Source organism: Ambystoma mexicanum, chromosome 5p (genome assembly GCF_040938575.1).
Source record: "Ambystoma mexicanum isolate Mex_15411 chromosome 5p, UKY_AmexF1_1, whole genome shotgun sequence".
In the NCBI taxonomy this organism is placed as follows: Eukaryota; Metazoa; Chordata; class Amphibia; order Caudata; family Ambystomatidae; genus Ambystoma; species Ambystoma mexicanum.
In genome coordinates, this window is record NC_090930.1 from 974,875,376 (window position 1) to 974,903,094 (window position 27,719).

Sequence of the window (27,719 nt, forward strand, 5' to 3'; positions counted from 1 at the left end):
TTGTGTGCCATTATCATGCTTATGTCAGATGTGTCTGGGTGCTGTTCTCTCAGAGCCTGCCATACGGCTGCTCTGCAGTTATTAAACGGTGCACCATCGTGCGCCATGTTCTGTGCTGTCACTCCGGGATACCCTGCCATTTCCAAACATCATTTGCTACCTCCCCAAGAATGTCTGAGAGTAAGCTCTTCATGTCGCCCACTGTCAATGTCGTCCCTGCCATCAATCGTTCTAACTCATACATCCATTTCCCCACTCCTGCGGTCAACGAAGGCAACTTTCACATCAGATTATCCTTGACCATCTGTTACCATGTTACATACTGTGGTCGTCTGCCACCCTTTTCTAGCAACGTTAACTGTGTCAATTGTACTCCTCTGTCATGTCCCCCTACGTCTTTGGTGACTGTGAGCACTCTTGTCATACTCACTCTTTTCTGTCAAGGTAAGGCTCTTATCCTCTGGGCATATGGAGTACATTTGTCTCCGTTGAGCTACCTTTGGGGCGCTCAAGGCGTCCTTCGGATAATACCTCATTTCTCTCAGTGTATTCCTCTCCACCCCATAGTGTCTCCCTTTCAGGGCTTACTTCCCTGTAGGGCTGGCAAGACCTCCTCCCTTCGTCATTGTCGCTTTCTCCTACATTCTCATCTGACCCCATGGTTCTGATGCTGTCATCGGTGTCCTCCTCTCCTTCATCTTCAAAATTAAGTCTCCTTAACGTGCATTTCCCTGTTACTCTGTCCACTGAGTTGCTCTCCCGCCTCAATGGAGACCCTGCTATACTCCTGCATGTCTTCAGGGCAGAGGTGCGATCCCTCCTGCTCCTATACAGTATCCCTATTCTCCTTCATATTCCCTCTTACTCATTGTCATTTGCACATGTTGTTCACATCATGATTTCTGCTACTTCCCTGAGGTGTCTCTCTCTACTTCTATCTCCCGCTCCTGTCTCCTATCCCTCTTCTCTTCTTCTCTGTGTCAACGCTCTTTAACGAGTCTTTCAATTTCCAACTTTCTCTTCACTCTCTTTGCTTTTCTCATTGCTTTTCCTCTATCTCCTTCTGTCTTTTTCACTCTCTTTCCTCCCTCTCCTCTGCTTCTGCCTTCTCTTTTTCCCTTTTCAGCCACTAGTTTCCCACTTTCTCTTCCCTCTCTCCCCTCTTCACTTCCTCCATTATCTCTGTCCATTCTCTGTCCACTTCTTCTGTCCCCTTGGGGTTCTAAACTTCCTCCTGCATACTTCTATTCTCGTCTGCATTCCTCCCATCCAATTTAAGCAGTATCTGTCCCACTACCCACTTGTTAAGTGGGACTGTCACTTAATTATTCCCACTACATCCTAATGCCCCTTTGTCATCTCCCCTCAGTTTCGCTTGCAGGTGACTGCGCTGCTTGCATTCGTCATCTATGGCCTCTCTTCTCTTGTTCACCTGCTTCACGCTGCTAAACATGTCTTTGTTGCTATGCATAGGTGGTGCATAAACGGGGTTGGTACATCCTGCTGCTGCTTTTAATTCCTTCAAGGGATAAAATCCCTGGAATTCTGTGGTTTGTGGTTTGAGGAGGGGAAGGAGGAGCTGTAGGCGCTTTGCCACCCACATTGCGCTGGCTCAGCATCCACTCCTTCTTGGTTGGGTCCTCTTCCCCGTCCTGAAACATAGCTCCTGTATTGCTAATCTGTTACTCAATTCCTTCCCTTTATAGGCAGCATGAAAATACGTGGTCATTTGTTGCCGTACATATTTGGAAAGACTGCCCTCTGGGGGCCATGGCTTTGACAATTTGCCCTTTGTATCGGGAGTCCATTCCATGCTATACTTGCGTATTTTGTCGGGATACCGGGAAGGGACTTGCACAAATGTTGAAGGGGTGTGTCCACCATAGTGGCACATCACTTTCTGACTGCTGTTACTTGACCTCAAGTCAGGATATTTTACACACTTGAACACTTTTCCAATTTATGTGCTTCTCAATTATCGTCTGTCCTCTATCAAATTCTCCAAAACCGTAACAATTCTCAAAACATTCCACTAGCCTCTCTGACGCACTACCATTAACAAGAGCGTGCTCCGTGCACCACCCACACTGTGTTTTCCACACTTAAAAGCCAATCCGCAACTCCTTCAAATGCTTTTCGAGCCCAGCCCAAAGGGCATAACACTCCTGGATAATCTGAGCACCACCTCATCGAGCTAGAAACAATCCTCTTCTATTTTCAAATGCTCACCGTTTTTCTCTTTTTCCTCTTTTCTCTTAGCACCACGTCTGTGCCCCACTGTGGGCCTTTGCTCTCATATCTAAGCACCATGTCCTATTCAACAACCTTATATGTGACGTCACAAGATTAAGACAAACATCCAAATACTTAGAGTGCACTCTCTAGTATTACAACATCCCAAGACACAACACAAATGACATAACACACAGCCCTCTTCCTGCCTCTCAAATCACAGGGAATACCAAAATCATGTGATCTTTTTTCTATACCGCTGCATATAGGAATACATCTCCAAGAGATAAACTAAGAAACCACCTTACGCGACCTAAGTAAGCTACGTTAGCGCCCAGACACAGGGATCCATGCATAAATCATCCATAAACCAAGCTAACTGCCTGGAAAACAGGTATCCTTTTTTTGTCTTTTGTCTTTTGTATCCACAAACTAAGCTAATGCCTAAAGAACAGGTGTACTTGTTTCTTCTTTTGTCTTTTTCATCCGCAAGCTAAGCTGGCTCCCGAGAAACAGTTATAGATTTTTTTGGGTCGTTTTTCTTTTTTCATCCATAACCTAGCTAAAGCACCTGGAAACAGGGATCCTTCACAATGACACAAAATTGAAGACAAACAACAATTTCCCCTCCCAATATTTGTAATATGGCTGAGTCTATACTTACACTCCGTGGATCCGCTGACGCTCTTTGGGAGCCGCATCTCCCACAATCTGCCACACTGCCATCTGGTCTACCTGGCGTCCCACGGGGAGCAGGCAGGAATTTCTCCAAGGCGGCTCCTGATGACCTCTCACTGTCCGTGCACAGATTTTAATCACGTCCTCGTGGGTCGCAAAGCATCTCTTCGGACACGTAGCGGGGAAAAAGACAGCTTTATTGCCGAGGGGTCTTAGCAACCATCCTCTTGCTACCACTTGTAACAGTGGCAAGAGAACTATTATCAGTCTCCCTGATTACATGCAAGAGGAACTGGGCTTTGGAAATCCCCTGTCCCAAGAGCGGAAGACCCAGCCATAGGACAAAGTTCACTGTCTTTATTAACAGATCAATGACAGTGATTGCAGCATGAACAATGCAATGTTCTCCAAGCGCTCTCATCTGTCCAGAGCCTGTTTTCCGGTTTTGTTACTCCATGATTTCACAAAAACGAGGCTGCATCCCTAAAACAGGCGAAGGGATTGGTTAGTGAGGTAAACTACATACACATTCTATAATGAGTTAGTGCGATCATTGGGTAAGCCATATCTGGTGGCTCCTCCTGAAACCACCTCTATGTGTTGCGAATACAAAGGTACAGGTTAGTGTAAGATAATTGGCCAATGCAACATAGTGTAAGCTTAGCATGGAAGGTGGTTAAGGATTGTGCAGAAAGTGTCTTCTCAGCCTTGGAGCTTTGGACAGTTACCAGGCCAAGTGCAACTATTCAAGGTAGTGGGAACGACCCTGAAGGTGCTCCATGTTCCCAACAAGTTACCATCTCTGATCTCCTAGGCCTTTAGACAGAACATTCATCTTTGAACCTGTATTACATTTGTATTCTCCTGCCTTTGGTTCGATGGGAACAGAGGCCTCAGTCTGGCTTGAATTAATAGTTTCTGTCTTGTAGGTTCGGATCACGTGTGTAGGGATCGCAAAATGGATTTCTCTTGCTTACAATTATGAGGATTTTCTGCTGTGTTCCTTGCTGGTGTGCTATCTCTTCTGTTAACTTTAAACCTTTCTCAATCATGTCCTTGGCAAGGCTGTACACGGTAGCCGCGCTGGAAGCCCAGTCTGCATGCTTCAGCAGAATCAGCCAGTCTGCCTTTCTCTGTGTTCTTGAGTTTGTCCTGCTTCTCCCATTAACTCCAATGTACCTAAGGCTTCCATCTTTATTCTCATGGCCACCCATGTTAGCTGCGTTTAAGCGTCAGCCAATAGTTTTGTATCTATTCTTATGCGTCTTGCGGTTTCCGCGTAGCAAAAGGTATATGTGTGTCCGTCCTCTATGATAGGTTATTTATAACGTGATATGAAAGGTTTCTAAGCGCGGACCCGGGGATCAAACCTGTGTTTCTCCATGTCGTCTTGCTTCCAAGGCGAGCACATTGCCTCTGAGCTATCCTCCCGAGACCTCTGACCTATGTAGTCATAAGCATATGCTTTGTGTCTATCAGCAATAAAGCTAACTGTCTTTGTACCTTTGTGTAGGGATGTCTATGCGTTTATGTCTAACATATCCATGAGAGAGTAACGCTTCTCACACCTGAGATACCATCAATGATGGGGACAGAGGGCTCAGGAATGATGTACACTTCTCGTTTCTCTGCCGCCAAGATGAGAGTGGGATAGGTGCAACAAGGGCCACGTTTGGGTCTCCCTCTTCAACCCGTTCATAGGGCAGGTACTTCTGCTAGTAACAAATAACACCTGGCAGATAATGTTCTATATTGTACAGATTGCATGGGGGGAATACCAGCATGTGCAGATCCGGTTTTACATGTATTCTGTGCACTTTGTAGTGCAAAGAAGTGTAAAAAACCCTGCCATATATGCATGTAGGCATGGTGGGATGCATTTAACATACATTCCTATAGATTCCATAGGAATCCTATGCATTAATGCCAGCATCAAAATCAGATGCAACCATTATTGCATTATATTTTGCCAGTCTAATTGTATAACCCAAAACTCAAAAATAGGCATAAAACCAGGTAATACCCTTTTACATCTAGTTTTCCACCTCCCTTTTCACTATTGTGGATTGCAAAATGAGCCCCCTGATGGTTTTTATTTTGATGATGATGTGTCTGTGTTTGGATGAGTCCGTGGATTGTATTAGAATTATACTTTAAAAAAATGAATCTATATGAATTGTTGGTGTGAAGCACATAATTCATATATGCTCTAAATGAGCATGGATGTACTCATTCAACCACACATGGGTAAGTGCCATTTGATAGTAATTTCATGTCTTTTTTTAGTGCCATGTTATTCATTTTGCTAGGTTTGGTACTATAAGCTTGGCTCATTTACTTGTTGATTAATGTATCTTTTGCGTACGGCTCAGTTCTCAAACAGAAGACTGCTTACTGAAATTTGGTTCGAGCGGATGTTGTTTTGGTGTATATTTGCATGTACTGTGGAAGTGTGGCGTCTGCCTTTTCAAATTGAGCACTGGGTAACATAAGTAGCATGTTTCAGTGTGTTTTTGATACAATGTTAGTTTGTTTAAAAACAGGAAAGTAGCCATTTCAATTTGATGAAAAGTGTGTGTTCTATTTCTCTGTTTATTGCAACTGTGACATGTCTTTTAAAATGGTAGCTCCAGTGATATGAGTGTGATGATACCGCGTGTTGTTTAATACGTTGTGCAACTGTGAATGTGTCTTTTGAAATTGCACATTGGTATATTACGTTTTGTTTCGCAAACATGTATTCAGTAATGTAAGAGTCGCTGCTGAGAAAGTGGGCCCGAGTAGCATCTGCCACTAGGCAACAGTTGTATCCGTGTCTGTTGTTATGCAAAATGCATTCAGTGCGTGTGATGTCTTGGCGTATTTTGTAATGCGCTGTGGGACTGTGAGATAGCACATTAGGTAACGTGTGTACACTGTTTGCGAATGATTATGAATACACTGCTCAAGGAAGAGCTGTAAAATGCACCCTCTGCTGGTTCAGTCCTAGGGTAGGGCGCATGAAATATTATAGTGTGGCTTTTAAAACCCTGTTAACTTGTGACGTTCTGTATGCCTTAAAATGTCATACTGCTTACAGAAATGTGGTTGTTGTGTGTGATGTTTTGATGTATTTTTCAGTACACTGTGGGACTGTGACCTGTGTTCTTCAAAATGCCATATTAGATAAAGATTGTGGGATGTTTCTGTGTGTTATTTAATCCACTGTGAAATTGTGATGTATGTGCTTTAAAATTGCACATTAGTAAATGTCGGGGTGCCTCTGGGGTTTCCCTGCCATTGGGTAACTTATGTATAGGTGCTTTTTCTGAGGCACTATGAAACCGAGTATGTTCCTTTGATGTGTTTGTGAGGTAGTGCATATGTGGCGTTGTCGGCTTGTATCTTGGTGATGTGGTGAATATGGGCATGCTGAAAGACAATGGTTCGCATTACGACTGTGGCGGTACAGTGACAATGGCGGAGGTGTGCTACCGGCACTGTTGTTACCGTACCACCACATTACGAGTTCTGCTCGAGGGTGCCATTGCAGCCTCCGGGTCTGACCAGGTGGCCGTACCGGCACCCGCAAGCAGAACTAGATGGTAGCAACGGTACCATTATGAACGGTACCGCTGCTACCATCCTCTCCATTCCCATTGAGCCCTACAGGGGCTATGGGGGCTCAAATGGGAATGGGGCGTACCGGCACCGGCTCCCGCACAAGGGGAATTACCAGGTCCGCCGAGGTCAGAATGACCCGGTGATTTCCCTTTCGCGGGATCCGGAGCCGGAGCCGAGTTTGGGGGTAGCCATGCCGATTAAACTGGCATGGCTACCTCCAACCTCGTAATGAGGCAATGGGCCTCATTACGAGTCCGACGGTAGCCGTGCCGGAAAAACCGACAGGCTGCTGCCGGACCCATAGTGATTTACCGGCTCCGGAGCCGGCATTCTGTAAATCCCCATTCCCATGGAGTCCAATAAGACTCCATGGGAATGGGGACCATGGAAACACTGGCACTGTAATTAACGGTGCCAGTGTTTCCATTTCCGTCTGCAGGTGGGTGGAGTTACACCACCGCCTGCATAACTCATAGTTTGCCGGTCCAACAGTGCAGCGGGTTTACCGCCACCATAGTTTCCGGACCAGCAACCTTGTAATGAGGCCTATGTGTTTTAGTGTGTTTTTTGGCTTGTTCTTTGTTTGTGATGAGGTGCATGCATGATATTTTGGAATTGGTGTTGTACGCCTTATCAAGTGCAGACAATCGGCTCAGCAGACTCATTGCTTGAATAGGAGAGCAGGCTCTGTATGTTTGATATCCATTTAAACAAGACTAGAAAACAGTATTACGAGGTTGGAGGTAAAAAACAGTTTTTAACGGCATGGAGCAAATACCGTGTCCGTGTAGGAATGAGGGCGCTAACAGCAGAATCGTATTACGAGTTTGCATGCACAAGCGTAGCAGCATGGCGGTATCGACGTTACCGGCATGTTGCTAAAGTCCCCAGAAAGCCCCTTAGCGGCATCATCAGAAGCGCAGATTGCACTACCGCCGCCGTCTACCTCTAAATATCAGGCCTGGCATCAATGGATACTGCAATAGCAGGCACCGCTATTAGCGGTCACCGCTATTAAGTCGAACCGGAAGTAACGTCATCGCGCCGGGACGGGAAAGGGCACGGCGGCCATCTTTAAAAACACAATCCATTGCCATCCTCACTATAAAGCACCTGGAGACTCATATCGACAGCAGAAAAACATCATCACCACCAACATCATGCCAAAGGCAGTGAAAAAAGGGGCATCCCGTCAGCGTAAAGAGCGCTTCACGGAGGACGAGCTCACAATGCTCGCAGACACGCTGGCAGAAAATGCTGAGGTTGTCTTTGCCGCCAATAATCTCAAGAGAGAAGCTCAGATCAAGAAAAAAGAGATCTGCCAACTAGTTGCACAGAAAGTGAGTTCAGTTGGGAACACCCCCCGCACAGTCAAGGATGTGCGGAAACGATGGGACGACCTGCGCCTCAGAGTCCGAAACATCATGTCGGCCAACCGGAGCCAGCACTATTGGCATTGAGGCGATTGAAGGTGTTGGCGACATCGGCAGATGGAGGTGAGTGTCCTAAGAAAACACTGTAATGCAAAGTATGATGATAGTCCATCAATTTGACCGTGCCATGAGGAAATGCATGTCCCATTACAGACAGGACACATCCCTGCCTATATGCCGTTCTCAGTACTGACACATCCACATGCATGCATCATGCCAATGCCATACCTGAGATACCTGAGATACACCCCACAAACATGGAAACAGCATTACTCACACTGCACGCAGTCCACAACAGAAATGCATGTCACACAGCATACACCAACTCAAATATGTGTGACCCTGACGTATGCCTGCATGCTCCCCCCATATAGCAAGCAACCTGATTGTCAAAACTCCAATACCTAATCCCCTCTAATGTGTAGAACAGCAATAATAGCAATGTATGCATGATGCTTGTAGAACCATCACTGATGCCGTCCCTCTTTCGGTCCCCCACAGGCTCAGATCCTGACAGCGAGGCCCGGGACTCAGCGGCACAGGCAACAACTCCCCGGAAGAAGGCCAGGGGCAGGGAAGAAGGCAACAGGCCTTCAACATCAAAAGGGCCATGCCACGTCACTGGTGCAGCTAAGGGCCACTGGTCCAGCAACAGTCCCCACAACATCTGTGTTCCCTGCACCGGAGCCAGTGGTCGATGGGGCCCTTTCAGGTGCCAACAGCTCTGTTGGGGAGGCGGCACCACTGCACCCCAGACCGATGAGGATGTGCAGAGCCAAGGCCAGGTGTGTGTCCCTGTGGGGGATGACTCATCTGACTTACCTGCCACACCCAGTTCCCCACCATCACCCCAGATCATACCATTGTACTCCACCAATGTCAGCACACAGGAGCAGTCTGGAGGGGAGCCTGGGCAAGGGAGCATGAGCCCCACGGAGGAGCCACACAATTTTGGTAATTTACCACATGCAGCATCCACCTCCACCTGTGTCCGTGATGGGGTGTAGCAAATGGCACATACATTGCAGCGGCAAGAGGAGCTGACAGCCCTAGTCAGGCAGTTTGTAACCGACGGTGCCCAGGCAAGGCAGGAGGGGCGGGACAACACTGCGTCCCTGAGACAGGCCATTGAGGTCAGCACTACTTCCATCTGCGAGGAGGTGTCTGCTCTGAGGCAGGTCCTTTCCCGCATAGCAGTTGCCTTGGAGGCAGAGCGTCCTGCCCCGAGACTGGAGAAAGCGGGCACAGCATCTTCGAGCTCCACTCAGACCAGCCCCCTTCGCAGGTCTGCGCGTACCTTGCGGCGCTCAGACATGCCGCCACCAGACATAAGTAGATGGAGCAGCCTGATAACGGCAATTGACGCTGAAACCTGCAGCATTTGTTTGAACACCATGTGTGGGGGAGTTGTGAGGGCTGGGGGAGGGTGGAGAGGGTGTGTTTGAGGTGGAAAGCATGAGCACTGTTCACTATTTTACTGTTTAATACACCCGCTGTGTACCAGAAAAAATACTTGAGTGGACATTCATTATTGTATATGTGTCATTTATTGGTCTACAGTGCATAGTGTGCATGTAATCCCACACCCATTGCCCTCAGGCCAAGTTTCTTGGCACCCTCTGCACCCATGTGTCTTAGAAATATTGCCCAATCACAGACTGGCGCACAGCACGACCTTCCTGTGCATCTGCACCGCAATCATGTGCGTCCACATCTTCTTCTTCCTCTTCATCATCACCTGGTGGTTGCAGTGCAATGTCAGGGGGCAGGGGCACGTTCCGTCGGATACACATGTTGTGCAGCATGGCACATGCCATGATGATCTTGGCCACCTTCTCATGCCTGTAGAGGAGTGCCCCATCCTACCGGCTGAGGCAGCGAAAACGTGCCTTCAACAGGCCAAAGGTCTGCTCGATGACTACACGGGTACGGGTATGGGAACAATTGTAGTCCTCTTCGTGCCTGTTCTGCCGGTTCTGGACAGGGATGAGGATAGCCACTATCACCTGCATTGATGCAAAATAAGGTATGTGTTAGTCAATTCATGATGGACTGCTGTAGTTATCACACATGCCTGCAGATATTTGTTCGTCACATGCACATGTCCCTGGTTGTATGCACACATTTTACCATGCCTCATTGTGTGCTGTGCCATGGTCTTATGGTGTGGATTGCACCTTCAAGATGATACACGGCTTACACTGCCTTGATGTTGCTAATGCATTGTGGACGCATAGCGCCCTTTTTGTGTTATATATGTGATGTGTGGAATCCCTCAGTGATTTTGTTTAGTGCACTCTCATGGATGCTTGTCCTGTGTAGTGATTTGATGCTGATATTTACACTATGTGTACTCACAGCATGTTGCTGGATTGTGTTGCGGAGGGTCAGGTCTGATGATGGTGGTGCACGTGTTGTGGGATGTGGGCTGGTTGAAAGTTTGGCATGTTGTGATTGGTGTGCAGCTTCCTTCATTGCTATGGGGATTGGTTGTCAGGTTCAGTTAGGGATGCTTTGGGGCACAGTGTTGTGGGATGTGGACATAGTGCAGTCACAACAATGACACCATGATGGTGTGTGCATCTCTCCCCCCATTTCACTTCCATGTGCCTGTCATGCAACTTACAGAGCAGCCATGCACGTCGTCCTGCATGTCGCTCCATGTAGCGTGGTAGCGTGGAGTTCCGCAGGACCATTGAGTCATGAGTTGATCCGGGAAATCGGGCACAACAATGTGTGATGATCTTGCTGGAGTCACATACCATCTGTACATTGATTGAGTGATATAGCTTACGATTGCGGTACACCACCTCCGTTGCATGCGGAACCACCAATTCCACATGGGTGCAGTCAAGTGCACCAATACAATGTGGCATGCCTGCCAGTGCATGGAGCCAACTTTTGTATCAAAGATCTCCTGGGCAGTCCGTGGTAGGGATATGTAGTTCCGTGCGTGCTTCAGGAGGGCATCCAGCACTTGGATCAGCATGCGAGAAAATAAGGGTTGTGAAATGCCATGCATGTGCCCCACTGTGTGCTGGTGGGTGCCTGTGGCCAGGACGTGGAGCACAGACACTACCTTCAGGAGAGGTGGGATGGCGGTGCGTATTTCAATCAGGCTGACAATGTCGTTGTGTATCATGTCCAAAATGGTGGTGATGGTGTCCCGGTCCAGACGGTACAGGGGGTGGATCTGCTCAGGGGTTAGGTTGAATGGACTGGCTCTGATTCGAGGGATTGGGTGCTGCCTGCGTGGTACCACTGGCTGCACTGGTGGGGCTTGCTGGCCCTGTATCACCCTCCTTTTCCTCCTGCGTCTCCTCTGTGGTGCCTGTTGTTGCTAGTGTAGCAATGCAAGCATGTCCTCCAGCCCCAGTATTGCTACTACAAGTAGAATCATTTTGCTGGGGTAAGGGGTAAGGGGTGTGGTGTGTGGATATGCTCCTTTTGTGCTGGGCCAGGTTCCATTGCCACCACCTGTGCTGATTGTGTGCACCTGTGGCAGATGGGGACACAGCACATTGCTGTTTGCGGGTGGTCCGCAATACCGGTATTGCCGTCATCCCGGTATCCCTCTTTTCCGCCTTCACGATGCCGGTATTTGCATGTCTGCCTGACTTGTGATGTCCTCCTGTTAGCGACTTCCCGCTCTTGCCGGGCCCAAGGGCCGCATGCCCACGTGCCCGCGTGCATGCGGTACGGGGGAGCACGCTATCAGGGGTGGCGCTAATACCGGGTTGTTGAGTCGGAATAGCCGGGAGCGGTATGCAGTGCCTGCAATCCCTTACCGGCATCGTTTTTCCATTACATCCAACCTCGTAATGACCCCCAGTATGTTTTAATGCTCAGTTTGTGGGCATTGCATGTAACAATGTCTGGATGTGTGTAGAAATAAGTATTTGATTGCTCTGGACAGTAAACTTACCGTTTCTAGGTTTGATCAGGTAGATCATTGGGCAAAACTGTGGCTTGCCCTTCTCTCGTCAGAGCATTCAACAGCCTCACACAAGAGCTTGGATGTGTGATTGCCCATTGTGCTGTCTCATCATGGGAACCATTGCATTTTGTTTTATGGCTTGCTAGCATGAAAGCTTCCATGTATAATAAAGTGTATTTTGCAATGGCTTCCTTTGTTTATGCCAGCAGAGATAGAGAGAAACAGAGAGATAAAATGTGTGTGTGTGAGAGAGTGCGCATGCGTGTGTGTGTGCACGCTTGAGACTCACACTATGAGATTCACACCATGGAGACCATTTTGGTCTTCACACTACTGGTTTCTATGATGGGACCAGACTGGCACTATCCTTCTGAAGACCAAAGCACTATGGGGACAGTTTTACTAATGCTTAAACGTATTCTGTAAACAAAAGGGTGAGTAAAAGTTGACAAACATTTAGTTTGGTCCAATTTAATAACTTTACATACTATTCAAGTGTGTGTGGAGTTATTCTATAGTTGATCCTCAAAGACACTAATGTAAACGTGGTGTGTGTGTGGTGTTGTCTTGAATGGTATCTAGTTTCTTACATCTGGTTGTGTATTTGTGTTTTGTGGTGTTGTGGATGCCTATATCTGTAGCGCATTACAAACCAAAATTGCTCTTTTCCATATGGCCTACAGTGCATGCGTTCCCCATTGACTGGGGCGCAGGTTTGAAACATCGTTGGACTAGTTGGTCTTTTGTCTCACCTGGGACTTAACTGGCCGCAGGCTTTCTGGGGTACTGTAGTATAGGATTGACTTTGTAACCAAGTCCTGAACTAGAGAGGGGACTCTAGGTCGGACTGCCGACACACTAGTGTTCTTCCCCTTAACTTCTCTAAGCTGCATGTAAATTCCCTGCCCCATCTCATTCCGCCTCTCACTTACGGGTCCTTCCTACGGCCAAACTGGCATGAAGGAACTTTCTGCAATTGCTGTTGATTGCCTGGTCTTCCACACTCGGTTGTTGATATAATTTGATTCCATCCTAACAGAGCTATAACACTATCCTCACCTAATATGATTGTGCTATGTCACAACCCGAGCCTGCTCTTCACAACACCTCCTGGTCCTTAGGCCCCACCTCATCCTCTCAGCTTCACTCGTCCACTACCACTGCTCTCTAGAACCTGGTACAGTCACATCTTCCTCCACTTGGGTCTTCACTTACACAACCTCTTTCTGTTGCCTCTCCGCTCCTTATGCTACCACTTCCTTCCAACTGATGTCTGTCTTCCACTCCTTATGTTACTTTCTTCTCCTAAACCTCCCCTACTACCACCATCCCCTTCTCTTTCCTCCCCTTGCCTGATGTTACCACCTCTTTCCAGACCGCTTCTGCTATCACAACTTCTTGCAGTTCAATCTCCACCTCTAATGTTATTGCTTGCTATTGGATATTTCCTCATGCCACCACCTCCTTATGTCCACTCCCCACTTCTGATGCCATCACTTCCTCTTAGATCCCTACTGCTAACTTCTCCCCTTCCTATTTACTCTGAACCCCTGATGTTACAGTCTCCCAAGACTCTGTCTGCTTCTTCCACCACCTCCTCCTACTCACTCTACAGGCTTGATGCTACCATCTTCTCTGCTCTCCTCTGGCCCCACCTCTCCAGCCTCTTCCAGCCCCCTTCAAAGTTGAACCTTCTGCTCATGCAGCCCACACTCATCTATTTGAGTTGCCTGTATTTACACTGCATTCCTCCCTCCACCATGGTGGGTATACTCTGAGGGTCTGCACCTGTCAGCATTGATTGAGTGAGGGCTGGGATTGACTAACTTCTCTCAGTATATCTGAGCCTGGTCTAGGCTGGTAGGGTTAGACCAAGCTTATCTTTGGCTCTGCCACCATCTTGGGTTTTATTGAGTTGCTGTTCTGACCGTCCTCAAAGTTGCATGCAGTGGGCTCAGGGCTGCATTGTTCCTAGAATGCAGATTGCCAGTTGGAACCCTGGTGAGTAAGCATTCTGTCATGTTCGATCTAGTGTTAGCATGGTGTGCATGGGGTGTGGGATACTTTGTTTCCCTAGCATACACTGCTTTGTATGTGAGCTTCTCCATGTTCAGAGATTTGCAGACTCAAAATATGTCCCTACGACAGTGGTGCTCATCACAGGTCCCACAAACCTTCAAAGAAAGTCACTTGTTTGTGCCGGGTGAACTAGTAACAGAAGTGCTCCACTCACTAGCCTTGGCTGATCACCTGGAAACGTTCTCCCTTAAATGGAAAGCCTTTCATTTCAGGGTTGGAAATGTGGGTCCTGCTAACTGGAACATTAGACGCTCTCAATTGAGCCGCAGAGCCTTTTGCCTAGCAAATAGACTTTTATAAAGCTCTAGTTCAGAGTCATACATGCCCTGATGGATCAATGGGGTGGGCCAGGACTGGACACTTGTGGGTCTCCTGGTTTGAGGCTGTGACTGTGCTCTGTCACATGCCAAGGACTAGGTCCAAGTGGCAAGGGGAGCCTCCTCTTACTGCCCCCTGGGCCCAACACCCACTGGCTGGGGTGGCACCTGGCCCCTTGAGTCACTCAAGGTAAAACCCTGTAATTACCAGAACCAGGCAGGGGACTTTGTCACAAGGCACTAGAAATTACATTTGACAATTGTGTCACCCTTTTTAACGCTATCTTCACTAAACTCAGGGGGCTCCCTTAGCCCACATGACCATATTCCAAACATTGCAGTGATTTGTACATTGGGGCACTGCTAATCAAATTCGACATTAAAGTATGTCCTGCCAAAAGAATAGTTGTATGTTTCTAGCACTAAAAGAAACCAGAAACTATTTCCCCATCACACCATCAAATGCAGTAACTATACACCAATTACAAGAATTGACTTCGGACATAGCCATTATGACATTGTACCAAATGTTTTTACTGATGGACTAAGACACATAGCACTATCTAGAGAATGTAAATCCCATGGATTGTACATGTTTGATCATAGCCACTAAAAATAACACACACACACATGCCATGCATAAAACTATTTACTCAATACATTCTCTTTGTGCCGCCATGTACCTCCATGTGATATCCCCCAAAAATATTTAGAACACAAAACACACTAAACCTACAAAACAAGAAATAGATGCATCACGAAACTATGGTACCCAGGCAATCATGTATCATCATGGAAATTCAACAACCAGTGTATCGCTCCACTCTCCACTGCCAGAAACACCAGCCTGCACCAGGATGCCTCAGGACATCTCCTGAAAAGTCCCTTAGTCAAGGGGCACACTGAGATGTTGCTATGGCCACACCGTGTGGATGCTCCACGTTGCCCACCGGGCCTTCCACTAAACTGAAAGCACTGGCATTCTCAACCTCTGCATTCAAACACACCATGGAGCACATTTTGAAATCTCTGGAATATAACTGAAGGTGTAAAAGACAGGTATAAAGGTGTGACGCCTGTCTTAATGCTCAATTTACGCTCCAGAGCCTCTGCCACCACTTTACACATCTCCTTAAAAACTCTGCAGTGCAAATGAGAAAAAATGCATACCGACTGAGCTTCTCGCACGCTGCATTTGAATAAGCCTTCCAACAGCCATCAAACAATAGAATGTTACAAGTCTATAATCAATTTACAATCAATTTCCAAATCACAATCCCGGCCAATGCAACCTATCACAATGCTAAAACACAAGGCTACTCTCAGAACACAAATGCCTCTATCTGCTCGACACAGAGCACCCTGAAATAGACTTGCATGCAGACCTCATATTACTTCTGGTTTGCATGTATCAACACAATAGCAAAGTTATCTTACATTTTTCCTCTTTCCCCACTAACATAACCTACCCCACTCTCTTTCAGATCTTAGCGTACAGACTGTAGAAACCCAGTAATCCTGTCCAAAAAATGTTGCCCAATGAACACAGAAACCTTAGGGTTTTATAGGGTTTTACATAATGAGCATTCAGTATGATACAGTTAATCTGTTACATTAACAATGAATTGCCTAACGGTACATAATACGATCTTGGAGGGCATAGCTTCACACCACCATTTGAGCCTAGTACAAATCCATTCTACCTAACCATGTGATGCAGACCACCATCTCTGGTGGATTATTCCATTACATGTAATAAAACCTGATGCAGCACCTAGTGCTCACGGATGCGCTTCCCGGTTCTTAGGCAGATAACATAGAGCCAGGAACTGAGTGTACCATTGCCTTGTGTAGAGCTATGCATCATATCAGAGCTTTATGGCCATCATGTGTGTGCCAACCAATTAGAGCTCATACCTTGTCTTCCCCCAAAACATTGCAGCTGTTGCTATGTCCTTGCTAAATTGTACCTGTGTCTTTGATCTGCCCTTGGCTTCAGTAGAAATATAATACTGCAAGCTTCAGCAGTTCTCTCTTTAGTTCTTTCTAGCACAATTTCTCAAAATATTTTATTTCTCTATGCCTGAATGTTCTTGCTAACTTTGTACAGTTCTCACTGTACCGTTACTCCTACCTATCATGCTAAGTTAAGGTATATCCACGTGTATTTCATTACAGATACGAAATTTGCATCCTCTCTTGAATTTCATTGCAACACCTTAATTTTCTTGTACAACATTGTCAGTGTTCAGATACTTAAGCTCTATCCTATAGATATTAGAGAAAACATTTTACCGTTTAACTCCTACCTCTCGGACAGACACCAGATCTTCTAGATGAACACATTGTATTCTAACCAACTCCCAATCTTCTGTGCAGTCCCCCAATGCTCCATCCTCTTACCAATCTTTTTTTAATCTTTACATTGAGCTTCTGTGTACACTCCTCATAAATCCTAACAATAGCCATCCACCAATACGCGGATCATACTCAGTTGTACATGAGAGTAAAATGTAGAGGACATCAGTCGTCTCTGAGATTACCTAGCCATCATCCAGTCATGGCTGTCAACTGCCTACCTCAATCTTAACCCATCCAGGACTGAACTCATCCTCACTAGCCCCTCATCCCACTAAACAACAACTTGTCCAACAATGGCTCAATGATATGCGCCTAGAAGATTTGATCTGCAACACTCGGACTCAGCTAAATCCACAGGCTTTGCCATTGACAGCAGCCTGTCCTTCCAGAAACACACAGTGTGGTAGGTCAGAAACAGGAGACAGGCATTGGACATTTTACAAAAGACTCATGCTTTTAATAGAGTAAAAGAACATTTGTCCCTGAGCCCTACTTCTAAGGTGGAGGTTCCCTAATCTAGAAAATAACAAAAAGGTACTTGTCAGGACAGCTTACATAAATCAACTTCAATCTCTTTTCAAACCTATGCTACCCTGCTGGCTGTCCTTACAACTAACACAGGAAACAAAAAGTATTGTCCCAGAGAAGTGTTTTTACTCCACTTTCTTGACTTGTGCTGGGTGGGGGATGACCCTGCCCCCCACCCTTCCAAATGTCTCTCTCTCGAATTGTGTTCCCGCAAGTTCAAATGTCTCTCTGGTTCTTTCCTGGTCTTCAGGGCGTTTGCCTGGTCATACAGTTGAAAACAAAGTCCCTGGCTTTTCTTTTACGCAAAAGGGGACTCCAGACCCCTCCCATCACACCTGTGTTCAAAATATGAAGTTCATTCCTCAAGTAAACAAATTGACTCTGTAGACCCTTTAATTCAGGTTCACCCGCTCTGATGTCTCTGCTTATTCTTTGGTTTCTGATGACCCTTCACAGGTTATTGTATTACAGTTCACCGCTCAGAGTGTTTATCTATCTCGCTGGTACCTGGTAACACCTCATGTTTATTAGATTTACGTTCACCCCTTTAGAATTTTTCTCTTGCCTTCTGGTAATCCCTCATGGGTTATTGCTTTTGGATCTACCCTCTTCAGATGTTTCTCTGGCTCTCTTGTGCCTTATGGTCCCACATATTTTATTTTATTTTTCATTATTTCTACTCCTTTTTGGAGTGGTTTGGAGCTCGGTCACCCTCCTCCCTCTCCTCAGTATATTCCGCATATCTGTTTGTCTGCAGCGCTCTTCTGCAGGGGAGGCAGCCACTCCTGTAGAGTAGAGTCTGCACTTCTCAGGTCGTCGTTTCCCTTGTTGTGTTCCTTCATCTGGGCGTATCGTTCCAGCGCATGGGTATGTTGCGCCAATGCCGGTTCGGTCTCTCAGCTTTGTTAACATTCACTTTTCTAGTAGTTTCTTGCCACAGTTTCAGCTTCACGAGGCCTGACTCAATGTCCTTTTAACTGCCTTTGAATCTTTATTCTCACAGATGTTAACATTCACTTTTCCAGTAGCTTCTGCTTGCAAAACCAATATAGGATTCCTAGTATACTCTTCTGCTAGGAAACAAGGTTGCTGTTACAGATCAGGTTTCACAATCCATCATAAGCTTCCCAGTACACTCTCCTGCTAGGAAACGCATTCTCTTGCATACCAGCTTTGCTACTATTTTCGTTATCTTGCTTAATTATTCTTAACTCTTGGCAATGCTTGACCATTGAATTCTTAACAATGTTAGTTTAATTGACTCTCAGTAATACTGGCTTGTATGACCCATGGCAATGCTTGTTTTCTATTCAATTTTCACTTATATTCAATTCCGATATTCAAAATCAAATGTCTCTCAATTTCCATTCACTTTTTCCTTATATTCAGTTCAGGTATTCAAAACCAAATGTCTCATGATTTACATAAGTGTTTTCCTTACATTCAATTCAGATTTTCAAAACCAAATGTCTCGTGATTTCCATTCACTTTTTCCTTATATTCAATTCAGATATTCATAACCAAATGTCTCTTGATTTCCATTCACTTTTTCCTTATATTCAATTCATATATTCAAAATCAAATCTCGCTGGCTCCAAAACCACCCATCCACCGTGTCCGGGGACCCATTTTCACCCAGGCGGACTCACCAGCTTACTTGCGGTTGGATTTCCCCTTTCAGTGACTTTCCAGAGACTTGTCTCCATTCACGGTCTGCTCGCACTGGTTCCTTCTCGCGTTCGCCATCCTCCATGGCTTCTTCACTTCCCACTTGCTTACTGCATAGCTCCGGTCAGCTGCAGTCAGCGGCCTGAACTGGTGAGGGTTCGGAAGGGTATCTAGTCTATCCATCAAATATTCTTTCATCGAATTGAAATCCAACGAAATGTATTCATTGTAAGCCATTTCCATAGAAATGCACTTTCATTGAATACATTTTTTTGGATTTCGATTAGGGTTAGGGTTGGGTTAGGGTTAGGATTAGGGGGTGGGTTGGGGGAAGGGAGGAACACCCCCCAATAAACAATAAACACTAAAACCTTTATCACAGATTACCATCCGAGCCCAACCCATATGCACAGCAAACTTCCTGACCAGGACCATGTGCGATTCATACTGTTTCAGGTGGTAAGCATGGTTAATATCGACGCCTCTTTGTTCGCTATACACCCCATCTCATCTGAGGACACGCTGCTTAAACATGCTCTCCTCATTGCATCTAACGACTATCAGTTTTGTTGCTTGCTAGCAGGTTACTGTGCAGCCTCTGAGTTATAGCCACTTTACTGGTGCCAGCAAATGTTGTACTCCATAATGATCACACGGAGCACTACTATGTAAATGTGCTACTGCTCCATGCCCCTGCTTTACAACCTGCGCTGTAAGCGCTGTAAGCACAATGTCTATCTATGCATGTAATACACTCTACTCCTACGCTACGAGCCTCACCGCTCTTACAAGCCTTGAGGTAAAGCTCACTTGCACTTACCTGCACTGCACGTATCACCTACTTACTGGCTTGAAAACAGCTCTCGGTACTATCCTGCTGCTGCAACTTTGAAAGCTCTTGTGCCATAACTTGACCTGTACTGCATGTATCGCTTACCTACCTGCATTCAAAACGTCTATTGCCATTGCTATGCTGCTGTAGCTCTGTAAGCTTATGAGCCTTGACTCGTGCCAGCCAAACATCCTCACCAGGCTCCTCTGACACTGCCTCACCCGTGCTCTACCCCTCACACAGAACTCCACGCGCTACTTCTCCTAGTACTGCACTGAATCACACCTCACACAAATCACCACAGCAGCCACATAGGACAGCTCACACGCCTGCTATTAAGCACAACATGGACACATTATCACTCACTAAACTCCCAGGATTCCCTCCCACCCCCTTCCTGCCTTCTTTTTTCACCAACCCCACCCCTCCCATCACCGCCCACCCAGGGTATATATCCCTCCACTACCTCTCAGACACCATGCACAACCAGCCTGACAACTGCTCCAGAACCCCCAAACCACCCACACGCCCCAGATCCATTGAATCGAGAAATAAACTTCTAAGCTTATGCTCCCACCATGCCCCCACTCATAAATCCAACTCTAACCGTAGGGTTACTAAGACTGCTGACCCACGTGGGACTGCCATTACCCCATTACCACCCACCCTTCCACGAAGCAGCCGGATCTGATATGATTGGATATGGCATTTATAACGCGCCTATACACAAGTGTTTCAAACCTGCCCTCTCACTAGCCATCCCACAAGAGTACTTTATGTACAGGAAAGATAGACAGATAGCCACAGATGGGGGAGTAGCCTTATAGTCAAAGACTGCTTAGCAGTCAGACAAACATCTTTGCACCTGGGGGAAAACATCGACTCCCTCGCAGTTAAGATCGCCATCTCCCCTAATACCACATTTACCATCCACTTAGCTTACCGCCCACCAGGGCCTATAGCAGACTTCCATGCCAACCTCATCCATCTCTTAGGGGAAAACCTGAAAACATCTATCAAAACAGTTCTTCTAGGTGACTTCAACCTGGGCTCAATGACCTGAAAGATACACCTTCCGAAGCTCTGGCCCTAGCTCTTCAAGAACTCGGTTTCCACCAATACATCCTCACTCCCTCCCACAGCAAAGGATGCACCCTCGACTGGGTTGCAGATCATAACTATGATATAGACATCAGCTCCAACACCCCTACCCCCTGGTCCGACCACCACCTTATACACTTCCTTATACCAACCCCCGCCACCACTCTTAAACATCATAGCCCAGACCCACCTGTGCAAGCCAGAAGTGCACGGAACCTCACAAAAGACAGGAACCACCCCTACCTAGACACCCCTATGCCTACCCACCCACCTTCCCTAGACCCATTGGTTCTGGCGGATATTTACAACACAACACTGAAAACAGCTGTCGACATCATAGCACCACTAGAGAACAAAAAAGCAAAAAAAACGAAACACGCCAATACTTGGCTCTCCGCCAAGCTGAAGGAACTACCGACACAAAAACGAAAAGCCTTAAGCAAATGGCTGGGCTCCCCACAGGAATCCACACTATCCACCTATAAAACATTGGCCTCTCAAAACAAGAAAACCATAATCACAGCTAAATCTTCTTCCTATAACAATGCCACTTCAGAATCTATAGAGCTCTTTGCTATCTTCAAAGAACTATCCACTCCAGCAACCAACTCTCAAGAGATTGTTAAAGGCAAAGCTTGGTGTACTAGGGTACAAATAGCCTTGATAAAGAAAATAGAGCTCCTGCAAAAGCAAGATCCATGAGCACCACAAAAACCTTTCCAAACACATCAAGTCAGCCTCCAACCTAGACAGTAAGCCCCCCAGAGACAATATAAAACCCTTCTCATTCAGGGAAGTTACTGAGTCAGAAATAGTGGACATAGTCAAAAGAATCAGGCCATCTAACTGTCAAGGTGATGCATGCCCAGCCAAACTGGTCAAGGACTGTTTAGAGACCCTAGGCCCCTTCCTAAAAACCTTTATCAACGCCTCATTCAATTCCAACACAGACCCCGACAGTCTAAAAGAAGCGTGGGTTCTCCCACTTCTAAAAAAATCTTCACTAGAGCCTGAGATAGCAAACAACTACAGGCCCATTACCACCGTCCCATTCCTGCGCACAATCCTGGATAAGGTTGCATACATGCAAATCCAGCAATTGCTGGAAGAAAACAAGATTTTAGGAAAAAGGCAATCCGGCTTCCACCCAGGTCATGGGACAGAATCCGCCCTACTCGATCTCAAAGTGCAACTTGGCGATATCATGGACAAAGGCAAACCAGCACTGCTCCTCCTGCTAGATCTTTCAGCAGCCTTTGATCTCGTTAACCATGACATCCTCTGTAAGCCACTCAAAAACTCAGCCCACTTCTCCCCGCGAGCCATAGCGTTGATTGCATCCTTCCTCAATGGAAGACTCATGAGGGTCTTCTCAGACTCTGCTTGTGCCGCTCCCACCACCATACACTGTGGAGTTCCACAAGGATCATGTACCGCCCCCACCCTCTAGAACATCTTCACCCTCTCACTCTTCGATGACTTGGATCGTTATGACATAGCATACACTAACTACGCCAATGACACACAAGTCCTTCTCCCACTTACCGACATCTTACGAACAAGACGCTGCTGCACTAGCCAATATTTACACTGCCATCCAAACATTGATGGCAGCTAACAGCCTCTGTCTCAATGGAGACCAAGCAGAGATCCTTGTTGTAGGCACTAAGGAAACACTCAACAAGGTCTCCCCCAATACAAGACATTCAACAACGAAAATACTACTACCACTGTCTCCTCATCGGTAAAAACACTAGGAGTGTACCAGGATTCCTCCCTATCCATGACACGCCGGGTCAGTGCCATAGCCTCCTCTGCTGCACTCACCACTAAGGTCATCAACACGGTCAAACCTTTCCTATCTACCAAAAACTGCCTATCCATTGCAAGTGTCACAGTCGGCACTAAACTTGATTACTGCAATGCCCTCTCCCTGGGCACCTCTGCAAAAAACCTTAATAAGTTACAAGTAACACAAAACAATGCCCTTAGAGCAGCACTGAGTATTCCAAAAAGAGAGCATATCCCACAGGCAAGGAAGGGCACACATTGGCTGCCAGTCAAAGAATGCATACTCTTTAAAACCTTGGCCATTACACACAAATGCATCTCACTTAATGCCCCCCCTATCTATCTGAAAGGATTGCCCTTATCTCATCATACAGACCCACAAGATCTCATCTCACTAACCAGATCCATATCCCCTCCTTCAAAAGAGCCAAAGCAGATGGCTCCAGTTTTCAACACCTAGCACCAAAAAAATTGGAATGCCCTCCCCACAGCACTCAGAAATGAAAAGTCAAACACAAGCTTTCTCAAATGCCTGAAAACGAAACGGTTCAACTAACTATGCCTCATATGCCCCTCTGTAACAAGCATCACTTGCTCCTTTTGTACCTCACTGACCCACTGCAACATAATTGGGAACGTGCTATTCGCCTACCGTTTGTCATTTTTGTCTGCACTGTACTTACAAATCTTTACCAAGAAAGTTTTCTGTAACAGCGCCATGATGTCCCAGGGCCGATGTGCGCTTTATAAATAAAAAATAAATAAATAAAATAAAAATACATGAAGCTGGCCAGTGCCGAAATACTTGAAAGATTTCAGTACCGGACAGCTCCATGTAACATTTTAACGTGAAGCATGTTTCATCGAATTCCTATATTCGATGGACATGTTTCGATGGATATGTACTTTGTAATGCAATAGATAGCATTTCGATGAATTTATTTTTGGTGCTTTTAATTCGATGCATTTCTTTTTCAATGGATGTTTTTTGACAAAAAGACTATAAACCATTTGGGAGCCTCTCCAACGGTCCCGGTACCTTCACTCTGTACCACAATGCTTTCCCCGCTCTGCCTCAGACTGGATCAAGCTTCATAAAACCCCGCAGCCCCTCGGGAAGGTGCCTGCTCGCCGACACAGCTTCTGCCCTGTAACTCTCCTTCATGCTTGCCATGCTTCACCTGATACCTCTCAGCTGAGCCTGTTTTAAAGTTCCTGGCTCCATGGTAAGGAGACAAACAACTAGATTGCTCATGGTTCTTCATTCAGTCTTTCCTCTGTTGCAGTGGTGGCCTCCTTTTCGCAGTACTGTGAGAAACCTGAAGGTGTCTCACTCACTAGTCCCCAGGGATCTGTCATCCAGGTGGCCCGGACATGGCCCTCGCTTTTGGATCCAGTTCCTGGGGGTGGCCCAGTGTGGGAGGATCACCTGGATGAGGGGTCTTCAGGGTGTGGAAGTGGGACACCGAAGGGTGAGACGCGGTATATCCTTCCTTATGACACCTTTCCCACATCCTACCAGGTAGGATACCTGGGGACTCAACCCCTGCCCCCTTTCCCGCACAAACACTTTCTCACGGACAGTCCACCGTGAGCGACAGCGGACTAAGAGCAACAGCAGAGACACATACCCGACATTTCCCAAAACCATGTTCAGGCAAGGACAGGCAATTACGGATCATTACACACACATTTCCGAGATGGCAGTTTAAGATGGTAGTTTAATACAAGAAGAAAGACGACGAGACCAGAGAGGGTCACAAGGAGGGAAGTACCCTGGAAGTCAATAGACCGTTACTTTTGTGAACCTTGGAACGTAAGAAACCGAAGACCATGAACTAAGGCTGATCATACCTGTGCAGTGTGTCGGAGGTACCTCAGTCTCTCACGTTGTTAACCCAGGCGGGGAGGAGTGATTGCAGCCGTGGTACTGTCCTTGCCTCCTACAACAAAGCAGCAGCAGAAAAGGCAGCACAACAAGTGAGTCGGAGAGACTGATACCGAACCAGCTTGTATTTTGAACCAAGGTTGCAAGTGGCAGCTTTGTATAAAGAGAACAGTGTGTGAGGCGTTGGCAAAGAGCAACACAAATGTAATTTGAAATTAACAAGAGTAATTGGACTTTGGGAGGTCAAGACAAGATACCATATTAAGGGTGGTCCGGTACACGTGTGCGCTCATTTAAAAGTCTCTGTTTCCTATCCAGCTGATGCTGAGTGTATTGAAAGGAAGGTTGAGATCAAAGTGGTCATGCAGCAGGTCAAGCTAAATCCTGTGCACATTCGAAAATCTTTGATCATTTAAAGTACATCATCATTGGTCCGAGCCCGGCTGAGGGATACTAATTGAGCGGGATCTAAACCCGGCAGAGGGGATACAACCTGGAACTTTTGAGTTAAACTTTTGCTTTGAAAGCATCTGAGCCCGGCAGAGGGGTAGCCAACCTGGAACGTTTGAGTTAAAGCTTTGCTTTGAAAGGATCTGAGCCCGGCTAAGGGGGATCCAGGGTGAACACCCGAAGTGTGAACATGCATAATACTGAAGGGGAAAGAATGTTTCCTTATTGTTTTGTGAAGCAGGCCCTCTGAGTCAAGAGACTTGCAAGAAGTAAAGAGACTTGAATACAGAAGGTCTTGAACTGTGGAAATTTAACTGCATCCTCGTGTCCCAGAAGCCAGAGTGCGCGCTTTGCTCGAGTGAACCACCTTGCCCCGTGCAGAAAACGTGGGGAAGGGAGGCCAATGGCCAGAGCATCCTGACATATCATTTTGTGAACACTTCTTTGTATTCATGAACATTACCCCACATTATTTGTAAATTAGTTGGAAGGATTGGCAATAGTTTTATTTAGTATAGTCCCTTTTTATTTGACAAGACTCCACTAGGACTGCGTTATTATTATTTGATGGTTGCAGCTTGCTCCCATCTGTAGATTTATGTTTAGATAATCGTTTATCACCCCCTTGTGAAAGTTTAATAAACACCCTTCAACTGTGGTCACTTGTGTCTGTCTTAATATTGCACCATGCGTTCTTTACATATGGTGTCAGAGGAGTGGGATTTCATTAATTTGATAAAAATTGAAAATCCATGCTAATTGTCGTACCACCAGAAGGTGAAAATAGAATAATTGAACTTGTGCACTATGACAGTGCCATGTTAGGCATAAACCTGTGCAGTTCCCTTAGGGACCACTGCAAAAGATTTAAGACTAAGGGTGTTTGGCAGTAAACCCACTTGGTAGCAGTCTGTACCACACAGATTCACTTGGTAGCTGTGGCTGAGCAGTCAGCCTTCTCTCAAGAAGAGTTGGGCAGTATGCAGAGTATACACAATAGGTACAGAGACACAGTAGTACAAACAAACACTGACCAGAGCTTTGGTGTAAAAGTATATAATTATTTATTTAAAAACACACTTGTAAATCACACTAGCAAAAAAAGAGGTAAGTAATTTCAGCACACAGTCACTATCATATATATACAAACCTATTCACTTATTAGACAAGTCTTAGTGAGAAACACCACTTATTTTCAGACAGAGGTGAGCGCTTAACATAAGATGACACTCTAATAAGTTGTAAAGAAAGGGAGGGAAAAATGCAGAGTTAAAGAAGCACACAAGTTTCAATACTTTCTCAAAGAACCACAGTAAGGCAGGATAGGCAGAGTTCTACTGGAGAGCAAGGAAGTCAATTGCAAGGCCCACTCTTGGAGAGAGCAAGCAGAAAGGGCCCAGGTTCACCAGTGGGGTTATGCCCAAAGAGTCTTTGTAGATAGTTTGCACAAAAAGGATGACATTAAAGTCAGGAAAAGTTAGCTAGGTTGTCCCAGGCCAGCCCAGGTTAGAAAGTCGAGGCTTTACTGTCACCCCGAACGATCTGTCGCGAGGGACGCCAGGTGGGGCACAGTACCTTAAGTGTGAAGGAAGCTCCAGCAGAGGCAGTTGTTCCTGGCAGCAGGTGCAAGTCGGTGTTTCATACAGAGGAAGAAGAGGTCTCGCCGTGGATGAAAGATGAAGGTCGTTGAACTGCCAGGGAAGAAACCAGCTGCAGAGTTCTCCGGTTAAAAGGCACTACCCTTCTCTTCGCGGAAGTGGTAAACCGTGGTATTCCGGTTGCCGGGGTGCTTGGCACGGGCAAGGCGGCCACAAGATGCTCCTGGAAGGTGAAAAGAAGGGGAAACTGATTATCCCCACCAGTCAAAGGAAGAAGACTCTCCGGACTGGAGATCTCCTCTGTCATCGGGAAAAGTGGTGAGATGGTTCAGCAGGGCTCCACCGGTGGTGTCGTCGTTGCAGGTCGGCTCAGCTTCTCCCTCCTCGGATTCTTAGGTCCTGTGGTGACTTCTGAAGTTCCAGTCCCCAAAGCCCTGCTTTTATGCAGCAAACCCCCATTCACTCAAAAGTGCGACTTGAGTTACCTAAGTAACTCAGTCCAGGGTGCCTAAATCCCCTCCCACACCCCCTGTGGTACCCAGACAGAGTGGCACCACTTTTGGAGGCTTCTGTGGAGAGGCCCGCCAAAAAGTGGAACAAAAGGCTCGACTCGGGTTGGAGTCACAGAAGAGAACACAAACGCCATTTTAGAATCGAGTTCTGGCAAAAAATACCAACCGCTGAATTAATATTAAATAAATAAACCGGCGGTATGTTCGAGGCTATAAGAATTAAATAATTAAAGTTGGTAGCCTCGAACAATGGGAAAATCCCATAGAGATATATTCGCGGTCGAATATAAAAAGTAGTATCCACTGCCACCAGCCAAAACTGGATCAGGGGGGACAGAGACGTGCCCCCTCGAACAACAGACCCCAGGGCAATTGAATTGCCCTGACCAGTACGTCCACAATATGATGGTTTGTACTGGTTTCTGTTCATAATTTGGGACTAGTAAAGCCAATGGTGACTTTACATGCCCTGGGAGACAGTAGTCAGTCCCAGGATATGGAGTCTATGTTGGGGGGTCACTGCGACACCCCTGGGTTACGGCACAGAGGGTGCTGTGTAACCCACATAAAAAACACGAGACCCTTATGGAGTAAAAGACCCCATAGCCCATAAAACACATGGAAAGTGAAAGGAACACCCCAAATCATGTCTAAGAGTGGGAGCAAAAGAATCTCACTCTTAGCAGGAGAGAAAAAAATAAACCCCAAAAA

General features: G+C 46.4%; 1 protein-coding gene across 1 annotated transcript in view; it reads left to right on the plus strand.

Moving 5' to 3' along the window:
• The window catches only part of LOC138481344 (testis expressed protein 56-like), a 418,767-nt gene that overhangs the window by 133,295 nt on the left and 257,753 nt on the right, over nt 1-27,719 (plus strand). The gene's annotated exons all lie outside the window — the stretch shown is intronic.